We start from the raw sequence: 20307 nt of genomic DNA on the forward strand, positions 1-20307 counted from the left end.
CATTACTTCTCAACCACCCCAAACCAAATACACTGAGATTTTATATTTACAAGCTTCAGCATAGGAAATGAGCTTTCCCAATTTTGCTTTCATCTTGCAAGTAGAATTAAATTCCTCTTATCTACTGGAATTAACAAATCACTTGGCAAATAGAGTCCCTAAAACATCCAAGTATAAAGAAATTAGGAAATATATGTTGACAGGGAAACAATAATTCTGTTCATCTAAAAACCTCTAATTATTAAAAGGGGGGAATCAGTACTCCAGACACTTTACACTTAAACTCCCACAGAATGTCCTTTCTATAAAAAAATTTTTTTTTCCTCTTGACAGGCTAAATCCTCACCTTCACAGCATTACAGGGGAACTGAAAAAACCCAGGTGCTTCCTTTTATAATTAGGTGAAGGGATTTTTAATTAAAGGTTAACTATTTTCAGCTGCTTGAAGTTTGCAGGTAGTTTCCTTATTCTTAAGGAAACCTTCTTATAGGTAGCCAGCAAATAATTATATATTGAGTAGAGATTTTTTGTTATGCTGTTTGATAGCTCTTTTCCTTCAGAGGACTCTTCACAGAGTCACATGTCCATCAAGGTTGGAAGAGACCTTCAAGAGCATCTAGTCCCACATTAAGCATTTAGAAAACGGCACCACTCAAGGCTTTTTCCTGGAATAAAATTTCTTGCTGAGGTTGTCACAGCTTTTCTGCTGTCCTTTAAAGCAGAGAAAACTATGTCAGTGTATCTAAAACTGCTTATTCTGAGGAGTAGAGTAGCAAGCCACAGCTCCTTGATCTTAAAAAAGAAGGGGGAGGAGCAGCAGCAATGAATATTTAGTTATGCTTCAATTCCTTCTGCCTTCCTAGGATTTGCATAAATGTGTACTATTTGAAATGTATTTTTATATTTCTATGTACATATGCAACTCTTTTCTTTACTAGCATGCCAGAGCACTTCTGGGATGGATAAAAAGATTTTCAAGAAAGAAGCATTTACAATCCTTAACCATACACTGAAACACTTAATTTGCAGAACTGAAATTTTACCCATCTGTTTGGTGATTCTGCTTAGTGCTAAAAAGTGCAGGGCCATGGAAATTTATTTATAGGAACTTGAATATATGCGGAATACAGATATCTCCTGAGTTAGTTTTGGCATTGAGAAAGTAAATTTTGACTTCCTTAGGCATACAAAAATTGGAGAAAAGATGTTTCGATATGGATTCAGTAGAAATGAAAGCTTGCTTTTGGCTTTCCTAATGCCCTGTGGAAGAACATGCCTGAAGGAATATCTGGAAGACCAAACCCAACAGATACTCATCAGCATAGAAACAATCAAAGAATTTCAATCTATCATCCTATAAGCTCTGTTCCATTCACTAAGAGCAAGTTGGTTTACTGTCAGTAGTTTTCCCTTTGACCAAGGTAGCCCAAAAATGCTGTCTTCCTATAGTTTGGGATTAACATTTGCAGCCACCAAAATGTCTACAGTAGAAAAAATCCTATAGTGATACTTTTGACTTCAACAAATAACTATAAAAGTCTGTCTTTAGGTAGAACTAGCAAAATAATTGGAATGTTTCCAAATTACTGCTGCCCTCTAGTTGAGACCCGAAGAAGGCTTTACTTGTCCATTTTTTGCAGCTTTATCTGTAGATCTAAGTAATAATTTCTAGTAACAACTTTCCTCTCACATTTATCTTTTTAGACCATTTGGCCACCATTTGGTACCAGAACTAAGTATATTAAAAGGTGTTTATAAACATAACAAGAACAACATTTTCTGCCCAAGTATCCAGCCTTGTATGCTTGAGGTTGTACTTCTTACAAGAAGAATAAAATCTTTAAAAGGTATAGTGCAACCCTCAGTCTTGAGAAATATGAGGAAAGATTTCTATTTGTTAGGGAAAATCTGAGACAGTGGAACTTTTGTCAATATAAATCTGAAAATCGTGAAAACTCTAGATGCTTCCTGTCTGGAATTTGGCCTTGTAGCCATCTTAAAATTCCATTTATGGACTTTTGATTAAATCAACTGTACTTGTACCAGCCACCACAGACAATAATGGTGTTAAGGTGTGAATGTGTGGGGGGATGGTATAAAAAGATTCCTAAGTTTAAAGCTATGCAGCTAAACACAAAAATTTTAATAATCATGAAAATATTTTGGACTCACTCCAATAAATGCACAGCATGTTAAATGTATATTAGTTATATTCAGTGATAATTTTTCCACTTTTTCCCATGTTTGAGAAAAAATATTGTTTCCATTCCTTCTTTTTTTTTTCCAGTTGACATCTGTGCATACATCATCCACAATCCCCATGTAAACTTTAAGTCCTCATTTAGGTAGGCATGGTCCAAGCCATTTCACACAGACAGAGACCTTCCCCTAGTGAAGCCTGGAAAGCAGCACTGATAGTCCAGGACAGCTTTGTTGCAGCTGAGGACACAGAGAGGAGCATCAGTCACAGCTGCATTTTTCTGGGGTCTGATGTCTCAGAAATGTTCACTGCCAGAGTGGGCTGAAAGTTCCTGCAAACTGTCACACATCTTCCAGGCAAAGCCTCATTTACAGACAGTGCTACACAAGAATTTTATCACCTCAGAAGAGTTTATATTCTGCTGGCATGAGGCTGTGTTGTATGGTTTTTTTACATAAGGAGAGTGTTAGATATGCAGTGTAGGATAAGGAATGGGAAATCAGCACACATCAGCCTGGGGTGCAAAACAGAGTTAAATTGGCTCAGGGCCATGAATTGCAATATCATCTATTCCAAGGGAGAAGCTGTAGCTTCACATAAAGAGTGATTTTCCAAGGAGTCACATTTGCAAGGGATCACAATATACTTAATAAGTGTTAACCTCTCTGCAACAAAGGGGACCACATTATCCTTCTTGTTTACTACAGAAAGCACAACATTATTTACATGTTTACTGTTGTAAGTGTTGATATCAGTGGTTACACACACTGTGTGACATGGCACTGAAATCCTTGCAAGCTTCATCTGCCATTCCCAAATTAAAATTAAATTTTTGCCAATGTTTATTGCAAGTGTAGTGACTTTTATATTATTCATGCTTTGTTTTGGCTCTTCCCCAAACCCTTTGCATTTGTATTTCTGCCCATTTCATTGCTGTGACCTTGGAGTTTGTCATGCTTGTGTATGAATTCTATATGAATGCTCATCATTACCTGCTAGACTTCCTGCCATGTGCAGCAGCCTGCAATACTAAAATATATTTGTTCTGAGCAACTTTCCAAAAGCTGACTGCTGACATGAGAGAACAGTCTTTGATTGTCTCACTGTAACAAAGATTGCTTTCATCCTCAGCCATTGCTCCCTTTGATGTTATTTCATGCTTGCTGTTTTCAAAGTTTGCCTGGGAGTTTTATTTGACCTACTGATCATAATGCATTAAGGTTTGTAACGGGTAATGGATATCTAAGTTATAGCTGCTGATGCAGGGTTTATATTCTTCCCATGGTGTGAGAGGAGCTTTGTATAAAAGTTATTGCTGACATCTTGATAGTGCAACTCAGATATCTTAATATAGTGCCATGTTATTATTTCATTACTGCTGCTTCACACTAATTCATTATTTATAAACATGTGTGCTTCTGGCTCAGTGAGTAGCTGGGAATTTATTCCCATACCAGAATCTCATTTTAAGATCCCTGTTTGTTACTCTTCTGGAACTTCAGACTTCCTTATATTTTATTTACTTCAATGTCATTCCAATACAGCAAACAGAGTAAGGTGGTGGAGAGGTAACTGCTGTCACTGGTTGCAAACACAAGGGTGGCTTATTTTGGCAACTTTCCCAGTACCAGTAGTTCTATGATATAGTAATTTTAATGTCAAAAAGCTCATAACTTGGTATGGAATTAGTCATAAAATTACAGAAGTTCAAGTCTAGTTACTGTAACCCAGGCAAAGTAGCCCAGCCCTGAATTCCTAAGAGGTATATGACACCAGAAAAATTAAAGTAGAAATGTTTTTAACACAGAGATGTTTAGGGAGCTTTCATCACACAAAAGAGAATCAGTAAAAAACAAAAGAGGGGTCATGACAGCATGTCATGTCAGGTTCTTAATATTCTGTGATACAAAAGAATTTCTATTTTTAAATTAATAGGAAAATGACATATTTCTGTGAATTTATAGAACATGGTTGAAGGATAATTCGTCATTTAAAACAGAAGCACTTCAAAACACATTACTGTAAGTTGCAAGATTTCTTTTGTCTTCCAGAAGATATAAGCTGCCAAAAGACAGCAGTTCCAATTGAAAATCAGCCTATAAAGTAGATTTCAGATTAAAAAGTAAAAATTACTGTAGATACTGGAGCTTAAATGCAGTTTTCAGGACTATACAATAGAACTTAATGGCATGAAATACAGAGCTGCACAATAAGATTCACAAAAGCAAGTCTAATTTATGCAATTTTTCTGGGTTTTTTTTCCATGAGATATCAATTTAGGACAGCTTCAGAACGGTTTCAACAACTAATAGCATACCTGGGCACAAAGTAATTGCTCTTTTAAGTTTCACTCCAAGCTGGTATTTGACCTGAAAATCTTGTGATATTGTATCAGCTTTGAACATAAAGCCAAGGGAAAATTTAACCAGGTTAAGCAGCTGCTTGGATTTGTAGTTTTCTATGGTCTGGATTAGCATGTAAATCACTTCTGGCAAGTGGAGGAATAATGGCTTTTTTCACAGGTGTTTTTTTGTTTTGCTTTGTTTGTTTGTTGTTGTTGGGTGGTTTGTTTGTTTATTTGGGTTGGTTTGTTTTGTTGGGGTTTTTTGGAAGACATAAAGGTTCTGCTTCATTCCCAGTGCAGAAGTTTTAGCTTCTCTCTCTCTCTTGCTGGATCCTCCGTCACTGAGGTGCTTTCAAAATACCCAAATGCTTTAGGTCATTGCCCTCTCATACGGCAATGACCTAAAAAACTTTCAGACATATAGTCAAATAAAAGTAATAATTTTATTGTTCTGGAAGATGATGATCACCCTGAAATTGGAAACTTCAGAAATATTATAAACAATCCCTTTTTCTTGCTTCAGCTGGACCTTTTTTAACTGAAGACACACTATATTGAATTTTTTCTTTTCCTTTACATTTACAGCGTTCATTCTTTTTTTCTTTACATGAAAACATATTCCCTTACTTGAGGGAAGATACATAAATATACATTCCCTTATGTGAGGAGGATGCATTTCTGATAACTGGGATTGTTACAAATTCAGTAGATAGTGAAGATTTTATTTTCCTGATACAGCTAATACAATAAAGCAAGACACAGAGATGTATTTAAGAAAGACATAGAGCTTAAACTCACATGGACAGTAAAATGTAACGTTCTTCCATAACATTGTCCAAATAATACTAGTGGAGAAATTTTAGAAAACTTATCTATGCTAGAAAGTAAATTTGTCTTGCATAGCATTTTTCAAGCTCAAAAAAAAAAAAAAAAAAAAAAAAGCTCTTAGAAGAATTCAGGATGACCCTGATGACACTGAGGACGTGAAGGAAGAGACAGGATCATCAGATTTGCCAGGTGTTAATTGAATTCCCAGTAATGACAGAAGTGGTGAAAAGTGCTGACAGGTCAAAGGCTGAATTTTCAGCCTTCTTCACTGTAGCTGAACAAGCTGATTGCTTTCAAAAATGAAAATCAAGAGATGACTGCCCACTAGCCTGAGATTGGTAACAAGAGGTTGAATATTACAGTGCCCCAAGGAGTGTATCTGCCCATTCTCAGGACAGATCATTGTCCTCAAAGATTTGAGCTATTTATTCTGTGACTTGGTGCTCAGTTTAAATTGTTGAGTATAAAGCCTTCTTGGCAAATCTTTCTGGATGGTTTCATTTTGACTGTGAAATCAACAATTTCACCACACTTTTGCTATCAACCCTTTCCAGGCCAGCTTCTCAGAGAAGGAGACAATTTTTTTCTGGAGAACAAGGATAACATCAAATCCAACAGAATTCAGAATAAACTCTAGCAACTATTTTTGCCATAGACCACTCATACTCATAGAGCTGTGACCTCTTCCCAAGTAATGCTTGTGTCATCTGTGTCATCCATGATGCTGAACTACCCCCAAAAGTCATTGAAGCAGGGCTTTTTCTGGATAAGCTTGTCTTTTTTAGACAGGAGACCTTTTAAGTGCTAATTAATCCATTATTCACTGGTCGGAGTAAGGGGATCTTATCAGAAGCAGACCACAGACCGTGATTTTTCCAAGGGTTCACAGGAGCTTTTAATCAAGTTTGTGGCAGGTGGCATTACCCTAAACAAGGGGAAATTTGGAGTCCATGGCCTGTTTCTCGGTGTTCCCTAAGATCTGGCACTGTGAGGGCACTTTGAGCATTTGTGTAGTAACCTCAACCTTTAAGTTGTCTTTATGACTTGTAGGAAAAATTTCCAAAAACCTCTTGTGGCCCTGGGGTTCTCACTGCAATGAATGATGAAAGGCTTTAGCATGCATTCTCCTTTTGCCACCCAGCAGAAGGGTCAAACTGTCTTTTAGCAGCCTTCAAGCTCAAGGCAGTTTCCTCTTCGTTACCTTCAATATGGGTTGTACACCCACCACATCCAAGACAAGAGTTCTGTCTAATTTAGCTTTTAAAGCAACACTTATGCATAGCCACAGGGTTACTAACATCACTTAGAGATTGCCTTGAACTCATGATGATTATTATATGCAAAGACACTTCATGATTTAAACCAAAGTTGGTAATCAAACAATAAAACTCCAGAACAAATGACAGAAAGTGACAGCAGCATGGTACTGAAATTGCAAGTCACCCATTTTAAGGAATGACTAACTAGAGTGGGAGTGAAGGGTGGAATCTGATGGAGCAGTGTAAACTCATAAGTGGCACAGAGAAAGTGAAAAGAAAATGTTTGCTATCTCTGCTATTACAAGAATGAGCAGGTATCAAGTGAAAATAGCAAACAGCAGGTTCAAAACAACAACAGATAGTTCTTCACAGCAGACAGGTCAGCTGTGAAATTCCCTGCACAGGAGGCTGTTGTTGTTTGAAGCGTGCCTGGGTTGAAGCTACAACTGGACAAGACAACAGAAGAAAATCCACAGAAGGTTCTTCTAAACAAAGAACATACATCTGGCTCAGGAAATTCCCTCAGCAGATACCCACTGATGGTGGCTGTCAGGAATGGGATGTTACTTGTTTGGATTGTCTGATCCTGTGGCTGTTCAGATTGCAGGTCCACATTCTTCCTGAGGGCAGTGATTATGTCCAGGGGCTCCCCATGCACATCAGACAAATGACATGAGAGCCATAAGGTACTGCCATTCTTACACAGGGCCAAGGACCACGATTCTCTGTCAAACTGTGATGTGTAAGCACTGCTTCAGAGCTCATCTCTTCAGTTTCAGGTGGAGGTTGGGAAAGCTGTGTAGATTTTATGCTTACAACTGTTAATTGAGTTATAACTTTTATAACTGTCAGTGGAACAGAGCAGACTGATATTAATGCAAAGCAAGTCTTCAAATCCCTATTTCCTCATGCTGTTACTGTAACCCCAAGCTGCCCTGAGCACAGTCTGAAATCAGCATCAGAGCAGCTGTGCAGCATGCTTATGCAACCACGCTGGCTGCTATTGTATTTGTTAAAACAGATGTTTGATTTTTAAAAAAGATCCCATTAATTCTCACAGAAATAAAATAGATTTTCAGACGGATGAAATACTGAATAAATCGGCATTTAATAAATAAATGGCTTTAATAGTAATTGAGTGTGCTTGTACTTTGATACTGATCCAAAGGATCAGTGAAAGTTCACCTGATCCAGAAAGCACTGCGTTACGCTGCTGAACGCCCAGACCTGCTGCCAACACCTTCCGTGCGGTGCAGAGCTGCCTGGGAGTCTGGGCTGTGCTGAGGAACAGCGCAAGCATCCTTCATGGTCACTGCCCGGGCGCTCCGGGGACATCCTGGAGCACCTCTGCACCTCATGGCTTTGCTCGGCCATCGTGCGAGCCCAGCACCAGCGGGACAGGAAAATGCAGAGGAAGATCTCAGCGGCAGGGCGAGGCAGGCCGGGCAGAGCGGTGGCTGCCGGCAGGTGGGAGCGGGCTGCGGCTTGGGCCGAGACCCGGGAGAAGTTTCTGCGGGGCGGGGGTGCTGCAGCAGCTCTGCCCGCAGCAGCGGCGGGGCCGGAGCCGCCCCCGGCCGCAGCAAGGCACGGAGGGGGATGTAGTCCGCGGGGCTGCCTACACTTCCCAAGGTGCCGCCGTGCCGAGCCGTACCGAGCCGTGCCGTACCGAGCCGAGCCGCGGCGGGACTGCGGGTGCCGGCACCTGGCGGCGGGGGCGGAGCGCGGCGCGGCCCGCTGCGCGGCGGGCGGGGACGGAGCCGGAGCCGGAGCCGCCCGCGGGGCGCGGTGACGGCGGCGGCGGCGGCGGGAGCGCCATGAGCACCGGCACAGGTAGGCGGGCGCGGGGGGCGGCCGGGACCCTCCGGTGTTTCGGGGCATCTTTGCCGCTGCCCAGCTCGGGTCCGTCTCGTTGGAGCGCGGGGTGCGGGCAGCGGCAGCCGGATAAAAATTGCTCACCTAAAGCCACCCGAAAATACGAGAATCTGTGTGTGCGCCTGTGGCGGGGGAGCTGCCGCAGCCTCGGGCGCTGCCGGAGCCTCGGGCGCTGTGGGGCGGGAGGGGCTGCGGACCCAGCGCGGGGCTCCGGCGGAGCCGCCCCCGCCCCGGGCGTTCCCCGCAGCCCCGGGCATTCCCCGCAGCCCCGGGCGTTCCCCGCAGCCCCGGCCGGAGCCCTCAGGACGGGCTGGAGCGGCCGCGGCCGGGCCGCCCTGGCTCCATCCCCTGCCGGTACCCAGCGGCTCGGGCGTCTCGCCGCGGCCCCGCAGCCGAGGTGCGGTGCGGGCGGCATCAGCTGGTGCCCCGGCATCCCGGGTGGGAGCACACAGCTTTTCAGACGGGCATATTTGGGTTAAAAGCTGGGTTTTTCTGCTGGCCGAGATATTGTGGCGGTAGAGAAGGTGGATATTAGGGATGTGCCACGGAGCCCAAGCTAGGATTGCCGCCCGGAGAGATCCAGTTGCCCACGGCAATACAAAACTAATTTATCCTGTGATACATGCAGGATTTGACTTGGAACTGTATTTTTTAGCGATTCAGCATTCATCTGCGTTGTGTGTCGGCGGGGGGTGGTTACTTCAGAGCGCAGCTGATTGCAAAATATTACAGTCCTTAAGGCAAATGCAGGGTTGTGCACAGAGGAGAGGGGACTGTGGGAGGTGGTTGTGTGTTTCGTTTGTGAGGGTAACTGTAGTGCTAAATATACGCTCTACCACAACAACAGGGAGAGGCTGAATAGCTACAATTATGTGGTGACTCTGTATGTCAACATGCTTAATCATACCACGTCCTCGCAGCGAGCCAAAGGGGAGCCTGCTGCAAACAGAACGAGCTCCCGGTTAGGACAGTGAGTGACCTGGGTCAGGCACCTGCTGCAGATTGCAGCTGGAAACCATCTGGCATTTCCTCATGTTTGTTGATGGTGTAAGTGCTTTCATGTGTGCTGGTTGTCCGCATCCTCACATGGTCTGTGGGTGAAACATGTACTGCCAGTATGCTGATCCTCTCTGTGGAAGTGCCCAGGCCAAGGCAGGTGAGAGCAAGGCATGTGTTGCAGGGCGTTTGAACTACTAGAGAAATCCCAAGTCTGTTTCCTGCCTTTAAAGAGCATCGGGATAATTAACAAGGATGGTAACATCTCCTTTGGCACTGGTGAAATGCCGGTATGGAATCCTCTCCTTGGTCGCCTGGCTGTAATGTTGAACTGAAGAACATGAAACACTGAGAAATGTTTAAATTCTGTTTTGGAAGAACTGAGCCTGGTAGAGGAAATATTAGAGTGCAAATTTTTCTCTCTATAATATTTTAAATGTCAGTTAGATAGATTCTGAAGTTATAAACCAGTAGAAAAGTTAGCGCAGGGGAGACTTGACACAGTTCTATCTCAGTAATTGCTCCAAACACGGTGTAAATTAAATAGCAAAAAAGAACAGTGCCAAGATAAAAATAACATCCTGGGAAAAAAGAGAGTGGAAAAAAACCCTGAGAGTTCTTAGGTCTAATTTGAAAGAATAACTGGCAGTTTTAGGAGTTTTGGTTTTAAGTATAGGGTTAGCTTTGATCTTTCCAGATTTTGATTTTTTGTGTCTGTGTGGGCTATGTAAACAACCTGCAATCAATTCTCATGATAAATTAAATGTGAGGAGCCCATATCTACTCAGTGAAATCAATGGAAATTTTCCATTAACATCGATGGGTCAAGTATTGTACAATAAATTCAGTGCCACAGTTTGTTTAAAATTGCTGTTCCCAAAAGATTTCCACCAAAATTACTATGGAAAGTCTTTAATTCAAAGTTTGCTGTTTACTCTAACAGAAATATATTTCTGGTTTGCAAAGAAAACAAGGGTGCAGTGGTGTGTTAAAATCAGCCCCACACAAAATCCAATGAATTGCTGCATGGTTTGGTAATCTAGGAGAAATCCCCAATATTTCTTTTACTCTTGAGGTGGAGCAAACCACTGTGAATCTGCCTTATTACTCCAGACACTTTTGCTCAGTCTGTGTCCTCTCTTGCACCAAGGCAGCACATCATTCACTGTCTGTGTCAAGAGGGTTTCAGGCAGTGCTGTGACACTGCTTTGCCACTTTAACCGTAACATTTGGCATTAGATAGAGAAATGCTTATATTTGGTAAAGGTGATGTAGTTTGTAATATACTGATAAAGGTAATGGAATTTAAAGTGGTTCAGTAGTACATACATTGAGCCATTGTCCTGATGAATGGCTGCAGACTCAGGCTATAATTTTAAATCTAGGAAGCATATGATCATCTGGTGTAGTAAGACACAGCTCAGATGCATCATTACATGTGTTGTCATTAGATTTTTCCACACATGATTTTCCTCAGCTGCCTTCTATATTCTTACCATTGGTTTTAGCCGAGACTATCTCTAAGAAAGAGCCTATTCGCTGCTTTTTATACCTGGGAGATTTGCATGAAATGGTTGTGCTTTTAGGATACTAAAGGTATTTTTAAGAGTTTATAATGTGGTTTTCAGTCTAATAATTAAGTTCTTTGCCATCTTGAAACCATAACAAGAAGAACAGAATAGGTTAAATATTTGAGATTGTGAAAATGAGGTTCTCCTCAATTCCCAGAAATAGGGTAACATGATGTCTATTATTTAAGTGCAAAAAGGGAATCACAGAGCTAATTACATACTAGGTGAATTAGCTTAGATTAGATTAAATTAAATGTCATGACACAAATTCACACAGCTATTTAGTCTTTAAACTATTATATTAAAGGGGCAATTTGATTGCATGGATCAGAGAACAGCTAATGGAGTGTCACAGCCCAAATGGAGCAGGAATGTAGTGGCTCTGGTTACAAAAGAGGTTGCTCAGGTTGGTCACACAGGGTCCAGCTCAGCTTGGAGATGATTAATTGCTTTTCAAAGTTCACATGCAACTATGCTGATAAGAATCCTCCCTAGAGACAAAAGTTATGATTGTTTCAGACTCTGCTATATTTTATACTTAGATACAGCATTTTTCTTTCAGCCCTTCATTCTGGGCACTGGTAAAAGAGCATTGAATTACTAGACAGGAGCACTAGGAGGTCAGCTTGCTTTGGAGATTGCTGCTAATGAACGTGTTCACCTTGTAAGATGCAATCCTACATGTTTCATAATTAAACAAGAGTAGAACTACTTCATTTCATTGCCATTTTAGCCAGGTTTCCCTGAAAAAAACCCCAACACCCTCTATTTCCTGATGGTATTTTCTTCCTCTGAGGTTGAATTGCAAAGACACTATTTAATTTCTTAGACTGGAAAAATCAGGAAGCTGTATCTAGGGATTTGTTAAGGTTTTGGGGATTCTTTACAGCTCTTAAGAAAATGGTTTTGGCTCAGTGCATGTATCTTTTAAATGGCAGCATGTTCTTGGATGGTGGAAACACACAGCACAGTTAGGAGAGGGTGAAGTAGGTCAGAAGAGATTCTCAGGTGATGTCACATCAGCTGGTAACTCCTGTCTGCAGGACATCCTGTCTCCTGGTGGCCTTCACATGCTGCCCAGGTGCTGCAGCCCATCTCCGGAAAGGTGGATAGTTCTGCTTAACAGAATCCAGACATTTGGCTTTCTGAGTGAGGTCTCCTGCTTGCTCACTTGCTTGTTTTCAGTGCAGCACCTGCCCAGTGCTGAGCATCCTTCTGGGCTGGTATGGGCTGGTGTCTGTTCACATCTGACTGCCCCTGCAGTACGAGGTACAAGCAGTCTGCTTTCAGTTTTGTTCCTCAGGACATTATTGCTTATGTACTTAATCACCAAGAATTATCTTTGACATAAAAAACACAGAGTGTCAGTGTTGTATTTTCTGGAAAAATCCCTTTGCCAGGATTTCTTCTCCTGGGAAGCTGAGAAGCCTCAGGAAAAAATGAAAACAATGATTATCTGATTGCTTCTCCTGTGTTTTGCTGCTTTGGAATGTGGTTGGAGATTGTTTATACAATATGGGAATTGTTTTAACTTAATGACCAATCACAGCCAGCTGTGTTGGGACTCTGGAAGAGTATTGGTATCTTGTTGAGCCTTCTGTAAGTATCCTTTCTCTATTTTTACTATAATTTTAATATAGCATTCTTTTATATAATATAAGTACAGAAAAGAATGAATTAGCCTTCTAAGAATGTGGAGTCAGGTTCATAATTTCCTTCCTGCCATGGGGGACCCCAAAAATACCACAATAGAGGTCTAAGAAGTGTAGAGAAAATTGAGAAATACCAACATGGCTGCTTTTATCTCTCTTCTTCTGTGCAACGGGATGGCCAACATTCAAGGAGGAGTGAAGAAATCCTGATTTTAGTTTTGCTGGATTTGACAAACAATTCCTCTCTACACAAATTAAGGCTTTAGCAGTGGAAACTCCTTTTTCCTGACTACTGTTAATTGTAAGCTCACTGCTGCATTTTCCAGTCCTGTACGTGTTTGCTGGTACCATTAACTCACCTTTGGACCTTGGGTTTTCCAACCAAGCACCCAGCACTCACAGTAAAGAATTTTGTGTTCATATTTGTGTTAAAAGGGGCTTGTGCTGCATGGGGCTGTTAGAAACAGAGCTCTGTAAGTGCCAGGGTGAAACGGGGCCCAGGCAGCAGAGCTGGGTCTCTGCACAAGCCCAGCATCAGATGGAGGGTGGTGCATGGGCCTTGGAGATTATTGGACAATTTGCTGGCTTGCTCTCTGCAACCTTAAATATAACCTTAAGGCAAACATTTCTGAATTTATATTATTCCCTGTGTCAAGATCCATTAGCAGTGTGTCAAGGTCCATAACTGTTACCATCTGAAACGCTGGAATGTTTTTTTTTCACAGCTTATTAGTTGATGTTAGTGCTCTGAAATGTAGATGGAGTATTGTTTTGCGTGAAGTGTGGTTACTCATTTTTCCATTTCAGATAAGAAATGTGAGATTAATAAAAACTTTGTTCAGTGAATATTTCTGTAGCTTTAGGAGCCATTTTTTCCCTTTCTCTTTAAAATCAAATGCTTCTACTGGCATTAGTCAAATTGATCATTAACTATATTTTGAAGAATGTCCTGATCTTATAAGACAAGATTCTTGATCTGTAGATGAAAGAAAACAAAGTCTAAGTGCAGGTGGCCGTGAAAAATACAAATTCCTGAATTGCAGGAGATCACTAGTGGTGCTTTGAAAATACTTTAATGTTCTTAATTGCAGGTTGGTTTTTTCCTACTTAGAAACTGTTATTTTTAGGTTTAACTAATGCTGTCATTGTAAAACAGTAACAGATTGCAGTTGCTCCTCATGGTGGATATGAAGAACAAATGTGTAATCTTGGTTGTTACTGCATAGTAGCTGCTCACAAATCCAGCATCCAGTTCCTTGGGAAGTTTTCAAGTACCTCTTCTGTCAGTTCGTTTCTAGCATGAGGCACTGTGATACTTCAGAGGAGGATGAAATGTGGTTCTTCCTCTTCCCTTTTGCCAAGTTCATTTGTGCTTCAATGGGAAAAAAATCCCTCACCTGTACTGGTTTATGGAGTGAAATAGCAGGGTGTGGTGTACAAAAGGGGAGCACTAAGCACGCAGTAGTTGTGTTCCTTCAAGTCTATTTCAGGCAGTGACTAAGTAAGATTGAATTGCTGTCATACTGTTTAGTAAAATTCATGGTGAAGTAGGAGTTAAAGTTTGATGCATATCATATGAAGAACAAGCCACAGAACCTGTTCTGCTTAAGTGTCAGGCAAGAGCTTTTGTCACTTTAAAAAATAGGTCATATACTTCCTTCTCCTCCTAAGTATATGACTTAGAGATTATATGACATAGAGTATGTGACTTAGGATAAAGGGAATTTCAGAAGTGATTCATAAGGCAGTTTACTAGTTGATGTCTAAATATATACTGGGATCTTCTCTGCTGAGCAGCTCTGAGGAGGGCTGAATGAATGGGCATGCAAGGATTCATTTGGACAGTTCTTGATCAGAGACCACTGTTTTTTTCTTGATTTATTTTTACCTCTGTCAAGAGATTTTACTGAGGTACATTTATAAATCCTAGACTGAGGTAAGTTTATAAATCCTGTAAAAACTGCTGTAAATTTTGCAGTTTAAAATAATGTGAATGCCCTAGAAGTTATGAATTGTTTTTGTCTCAGTTACCTTCATTTGCCTTGCTCTGTTTGCAAGTTCTTCCCCTCTCTTTTCCTGTTGGTGTTCTCAGTATTGGAAACTCAGCTGGAACCTGCAAGTTAAACAGGCTTTTCTGTTCTTTACCTTGTAAGACCCCACTGGGGATATTTGACTGAGTTCAGCTGGGAAGTTTGGCTTTATGGAATCTTGTAGGGTTTTCTGTGGTGTTTCCTTTGGCTTTGCAATACCAGCAGCATGAAGGCAATCACCTGGTTACAGTTTTAGATGCAACACAGATACAGAGGATCTAATCTTTAAGGTCACATATACAATTGTGTACTGATACCAAGGAAACCATAGAAATAGAGGCTGTGTTGCCCCTCTTACCCCAATGAGAGGAAGATGGGAATGGGAAAGGGTTTGCAGCCAAGTGCCTTAGCTGGGACACACACGGGAGCAGCTGGGGCTGTGTCTGTCTGTGCCGTGGGTGTCTGGCACTGGCCCTGGCACCTCACCCTGTCACTTGCACATATGCTCTCTGTTCTGCTGTCTGTCAACCTGGCTGCAAGTCAGGTTTGCCAGCCCAGGGCTTTGCCTGTGCTCTGAGCCTGGGTTTGCTGGGCAGCTCTGACCCTGCTCAGACCAAACTCAACCCTGTGCTCTGCTGCTGGCTTCAGGCAGTGACAGGAACATTCCTGGGTGCAGGTGATGGGTAAGTACTGGTGATAAGGGAGGAGAGTTGCTTTGCACTGGCCTTTCCATGACTAATAGTGTAGCTGAGCTGTGGTGTTCCCACCCACTCGGTCAGCAGAGTGGACCTGCCAGGGTTGGTGCAGTGAGCGTGATGGGGGAAGTTGCTGTGTGCTTCCTTTGAGAGTGTGGCAGGCAGGGAGAGTGGCTGGAGAGCTCTCCTCTTGATCCACCTGGAAAAGGGAGACAAGACAGAGGGGAATTGAATTGTGATTTTCAACCCCCCCAATGGGTGGGTGAAGGGGAGATGAAGCCAAGCTCCTCTCACAAAGGCATTCAAAAAGGGCAAGAAGCAACAGTCAGGAGTAGCAGGAGGAGCTCATGCTGGTTGTAAGGGAAAGTGAAATCCCAGTGATAGTGCTTGAACCCAGGAGGGAGCCAAGGAGGGTAACAGAGGGGCTGTGAAATCTCCAGCCTCTGAGATTTTCAAAATTTAATAGGCCAGGTTGCTCCAGCCCTTGCCAAACTGGAGATTGGCCTGCAGTCAGCTGGATCTCTGGTTATCTGGTCCAAAATTTTTGGTAGGTATTTGAAACTGTCCTTAACCGTGACTTGCGAGCATCTGTTGTGTTGCTACAGAGATCCATGGGCAGATTAATCTGGAATGTTTTGTGTGGCCATTTACCAGCCAGTCTTCTGGACATGTTTTGATGCCTCATTCCTGCCTTGGAAAATTGGAGAAAAATTAGTGTCAGCTGTGTGTATGAACATTGGTAAGCTTTCCTGAACCAGACCCCATGGAGAAACAGGGTTTATGTATCACAGATCTCTTGAACAATTGCCTAAAGATGCCATACTGTCCTGGGGTTATGTATGTGCAGCTGAGGAGCCCCTCAGCTGGGACATGGAGTTTGGTGTGAAAATCTGGCTTCTCCGCTGCTGAGACTTGGAGAAGTTTTGAGTATCATCACCCATCACTGTGAACTGCAGTGTTTCATCTCTTGGAAACTAGGGCATTTATTTATGTGCCTTTGTACAGAATGAGGTGCAATCATTTCAGCATCTTTGTTCTAATAGCCACAGGTTTTTCATGGTACCAAACTAAGGTAACAAGCATCTCACAGATTGCCTTAATGTGTTGTCAGTGAGAGCATAACCAAAGCTTTTCTAGCATCTTCTTTACGTCTGTACAAGCCATGGGACCTTTAGTAATGATAAAACATAATAGATTGTGTTTCAATTTGCTGACATTTATTGTCATTATTTCAGATCATTAGACTGTCCAGCTTGGATTGAGTGCTTGTGTGGCCCAGTAGCTTGTTTCCAGCTGTGCCCATTGTCCTGACCTGGGAGCTAACCATGACAGTGGCTGTGTCCATCTTGGACGTGTTTTTTAAGATGGTACTAAGGGATCATCACCTTAGATGATGAATTTTAGCTTCTTTTTGGTAGTGTGGCCTAAATTTCATTAAATGCATAAAGCCAGCTTAACAAAGTTCTATTTATATCTTAATAGAGCTACTCACTGACGCTGCTGCAGATTTGGTTGTCTATATTATTAATAGGATTTGAACTAAAGCTAAAGCCTGGGTTGTGCTGGGAACCCTTAACTTCTGTTACTGCTAAACTTTGGGGTTAAATCAAATTTCTGGTCTGAAGTCGCGTGATGCATTTTCAGAAAAACTGCTGAAGCAATAGGCACATTTTGCATTTCTTTCCATGGATCTATAAATTTAACTTGTGATATGCCTGAGTTTTTTTCCCAAGGTCAAAGCTGACTTTTGGTGGGAACAGCTCAGGCTGTGTCCTGTGAAGTTGATGAGATTGATGTTAGGGGAGTGCTGCCAGCTCTGGGGAAACGCTCAGCTGAGCTTTCTGTGTCTTGTCTCTGAAGCACATACGGTCTACATGGATCTAGAAGCGTGCCATAGTCGTGCCTATTTTAGAAAGCAGCAAGCAGCACGAGCTGCAAATTTAAGTTGGCAGGAGAAGCCTGGCTGTTAAGCTGAAGCTGTCAGAAACTGCCACAATGTTGGTTGGATGCTCGATTTACCTGCCCTGCTAAGAAGAAAGATGAAGCTTCTCAGGCCCTTTCTAAATACAAGGGTGTGGGAACTCTGCACATCACTCCGGATGTGAGGAGTCCCCCGAGACCACGTCGAGAGCCGAAACCCCGTCAGGGGGCTCGGAGATCTTGGCATGATGCCCAGAACACTTGGTGGCTGGATTTCGATCCTGCAAATGAATTGCCAGTTTGGTATGAGGGCTGGAAGGTGTCACAGGTTTAAAGGGTGTTTTTATAAGGTGTACACAGGGTGAAAATATAAGTTTTAAAAATTTTTGTATAAAGGTAATGGGGACAAGATGGAGGGAACAGGGCGTGTCTCATCCTTCTTCCTTCTTCTTCTTGTTCTCCATCTTCTGCTGTGGTGATGGCACTCAGGGATTGGTTTGGGGAAGGGGTGCACTGTCCAACATGGGTGATAGGTATTGGGAGGTAAAGGTAAATATGATATACGTAATTTGTGGTATAAGAGACGGAGCAGCCTTGGGGGCAGGCAGTGAGCGTCGTGGCTGCCTTGCTGGTCAGACCTCTGTCTGCCAGGAAGAAAATTTTGTAGATAAGACTTAATAAACAACCTGAAGACCGAACAGCAAAGAGTCCAGTCTCATTCTTCAGAGCCTGGGGTCGCTCCCTGGACCACCCAACTCACCTCGGGGGCAGAGAACAAGCAGCCGACCCCGAGACAAGGGTAAATAGTATTTTTGGAAATACATAAAATACTGTATATTGGAGGCAGTCCCAGTTTCCATTCCAACACATTTCATGCATGTGTTTTGTATGGTCATTAATTATGTATTTATTACATTGATGGATGTTTTCAGTATAGCTGTTTGCACCATGGGCATCAAAAAGCACAAATATTTCCATTCTGCGTTCCATCTTTAATTCCAGTTACTTGCATAAACAATTTTTGAAACACTGCCTAAGTGATGGGTCAAATTCAGTTGCTAAACCATCTAATCCTCTCCTACTTTTCTGTATGTGGTTGTTTTCACTCATATATCCCAACAGTGAGTTGCTTGCAAAAGCAGAAGTGTGTTCTTTCAAGACCATAAGAGGTATTGAACATATAATTTCTCCTGGTAGTCCATTTCTGTGCCAGTTACACTGCATGCTTAGAAAATGCTGTACTGGTTTATGTTTTTGTAATAAACAAGTAATTTTCTTTTTTCCTTAGGTGAACCTGTGAATGTATTTTAAGGAGTTGCACGTCCATTGTTGCTTAGAGAGACCTTAGCAGTGGGTAAACAACAAACCTTGACATTTTAAAGGAAGATTCCTACCCTTAGCTTGCCTTGTGGCTCTGTGCTGTGGATCTGGAAGGCAGATCATGTCTCTTGTGCTGGAAGGCAAAGGACTGAAATTTAGATAGCCCCTGTGAATTTTCTAGGCAAATCATTGTAACTGTGCTGTGGGAAAAAATATTACATGGACATTATTTGCACTGCACTGATATTATGGTACCACGAAGAATTAACACTTACTAAAGAGCCAGACTGGTCACAGGCTACCTGGCATTTCATCTTGGCAGCACTGGAGCAGTGGGGAGGGAGCACTTTGGGTGGGCAGTAGAAGCTGCACATCCACAAATCCATTGGAAACAAATCACAAAGAAATAAACAAATCACCCTATGTGTTCCATTCCTTCCTGTCTTTAGGCTGCTTCCAACACGGCTCTTGAATCTCACTGCCAGTGTTAAAATCTCTTTTCATCAGTTTATTTCAACTTTTATTTCATACTTTTTTGTAAGCATCCTGAAATGGTATGGCTTAAAGAAAGCAATAATGCAATAAATGACTGGAAAACTTTTAAATACCAATAATGTAATTATTACAATAATTGCTGTTATATTAATATTCCCTGCATTTTTTCTGACTGCAGTTTATATAGTTTGTAAACTATTGGGAGGAGATGTTGTCTCTGGCTTGGTGTCATAGGTAAACAGTTGTACTATTTTTATCCCAAACTAAAAGATAACATCTTATATTTAGGAAAATTTTGCCATATTTTGCAGGAATCCCTTCCTTTTTTGGTAGTATCTATGACATTTATATTCTCTGATGCCAGAGTTTCTTTTTGGTAGAATTTCATTATGGTATGTTGGTGCTCATATTTTTCTAATATCTTTAGATTTCTAATAGTGTTTTCTGTCAATTGACTGCAAAGCTCTCACAGAAGGAGTGGATTTGCTTGTGCATGCAAAACTGGAAGAGATTTGTGACTTGTGTTGGGTAGGATTAGTCAAGAGAGGAGGAGTCTGAAATACCAAAGTCTGAATTAAATGTTCCTTCTGTTAGGTCACTCCGACTTTACATGTGTAAGACTTAATACATTTTGGGTTATTTTTGGCATTGGCATGAGTGGCTGACATTTGTCTATAGATGTAAGAGTGGAAATTGAAAGGTTAATTTGTTTGCCATCTTCCCCTAATTTTTGAAAATAATATCTGGTCCTTAGTTTGTCCAGTGGCTCAAGAAGGGAGGGAAGAGTTGGGCTTGAGAAAACCAACTGCAACAAAGCCAGTTTCCTGCTGCTAACTCCATGCCCCTGGCAGCATAAATATTCCTGCCCTTGATTTTTGTTTCTCTCTGGATCATATCCATGAGGAGATTTCATTTCAAAAAACAACCAAGATTGCAGCTGATGTCATCAGAAAAAACTTCACATGTAAAATACTGTAAAAAAATCCTTAGAACCTAACTCTGGAACTTATTTTTTTAATTTTATTTTTATTTTTTATTTTTAAATGGTAGGAAAAGGCAGCATGTGCTGGCACCCAAGCCTTGAGCGTGCAGCCCCACCAAGGAATCTGTGCAGCCTGTCCCAGC

Source organism: Camarhynchus parvulus, chromosome 4, assembly GCF_901933205.1.
Source record: "Camarhynchus parvulus chromosome 4, STF_HiC, whole genome shotgun sequence".
Classification (NCBI taxonomy): Eukaryota; Metazoa; Chordata; class Aves; order Passeriformes; family Thraupidae; genus Camarhynchus; species Camarhynchus parvulus.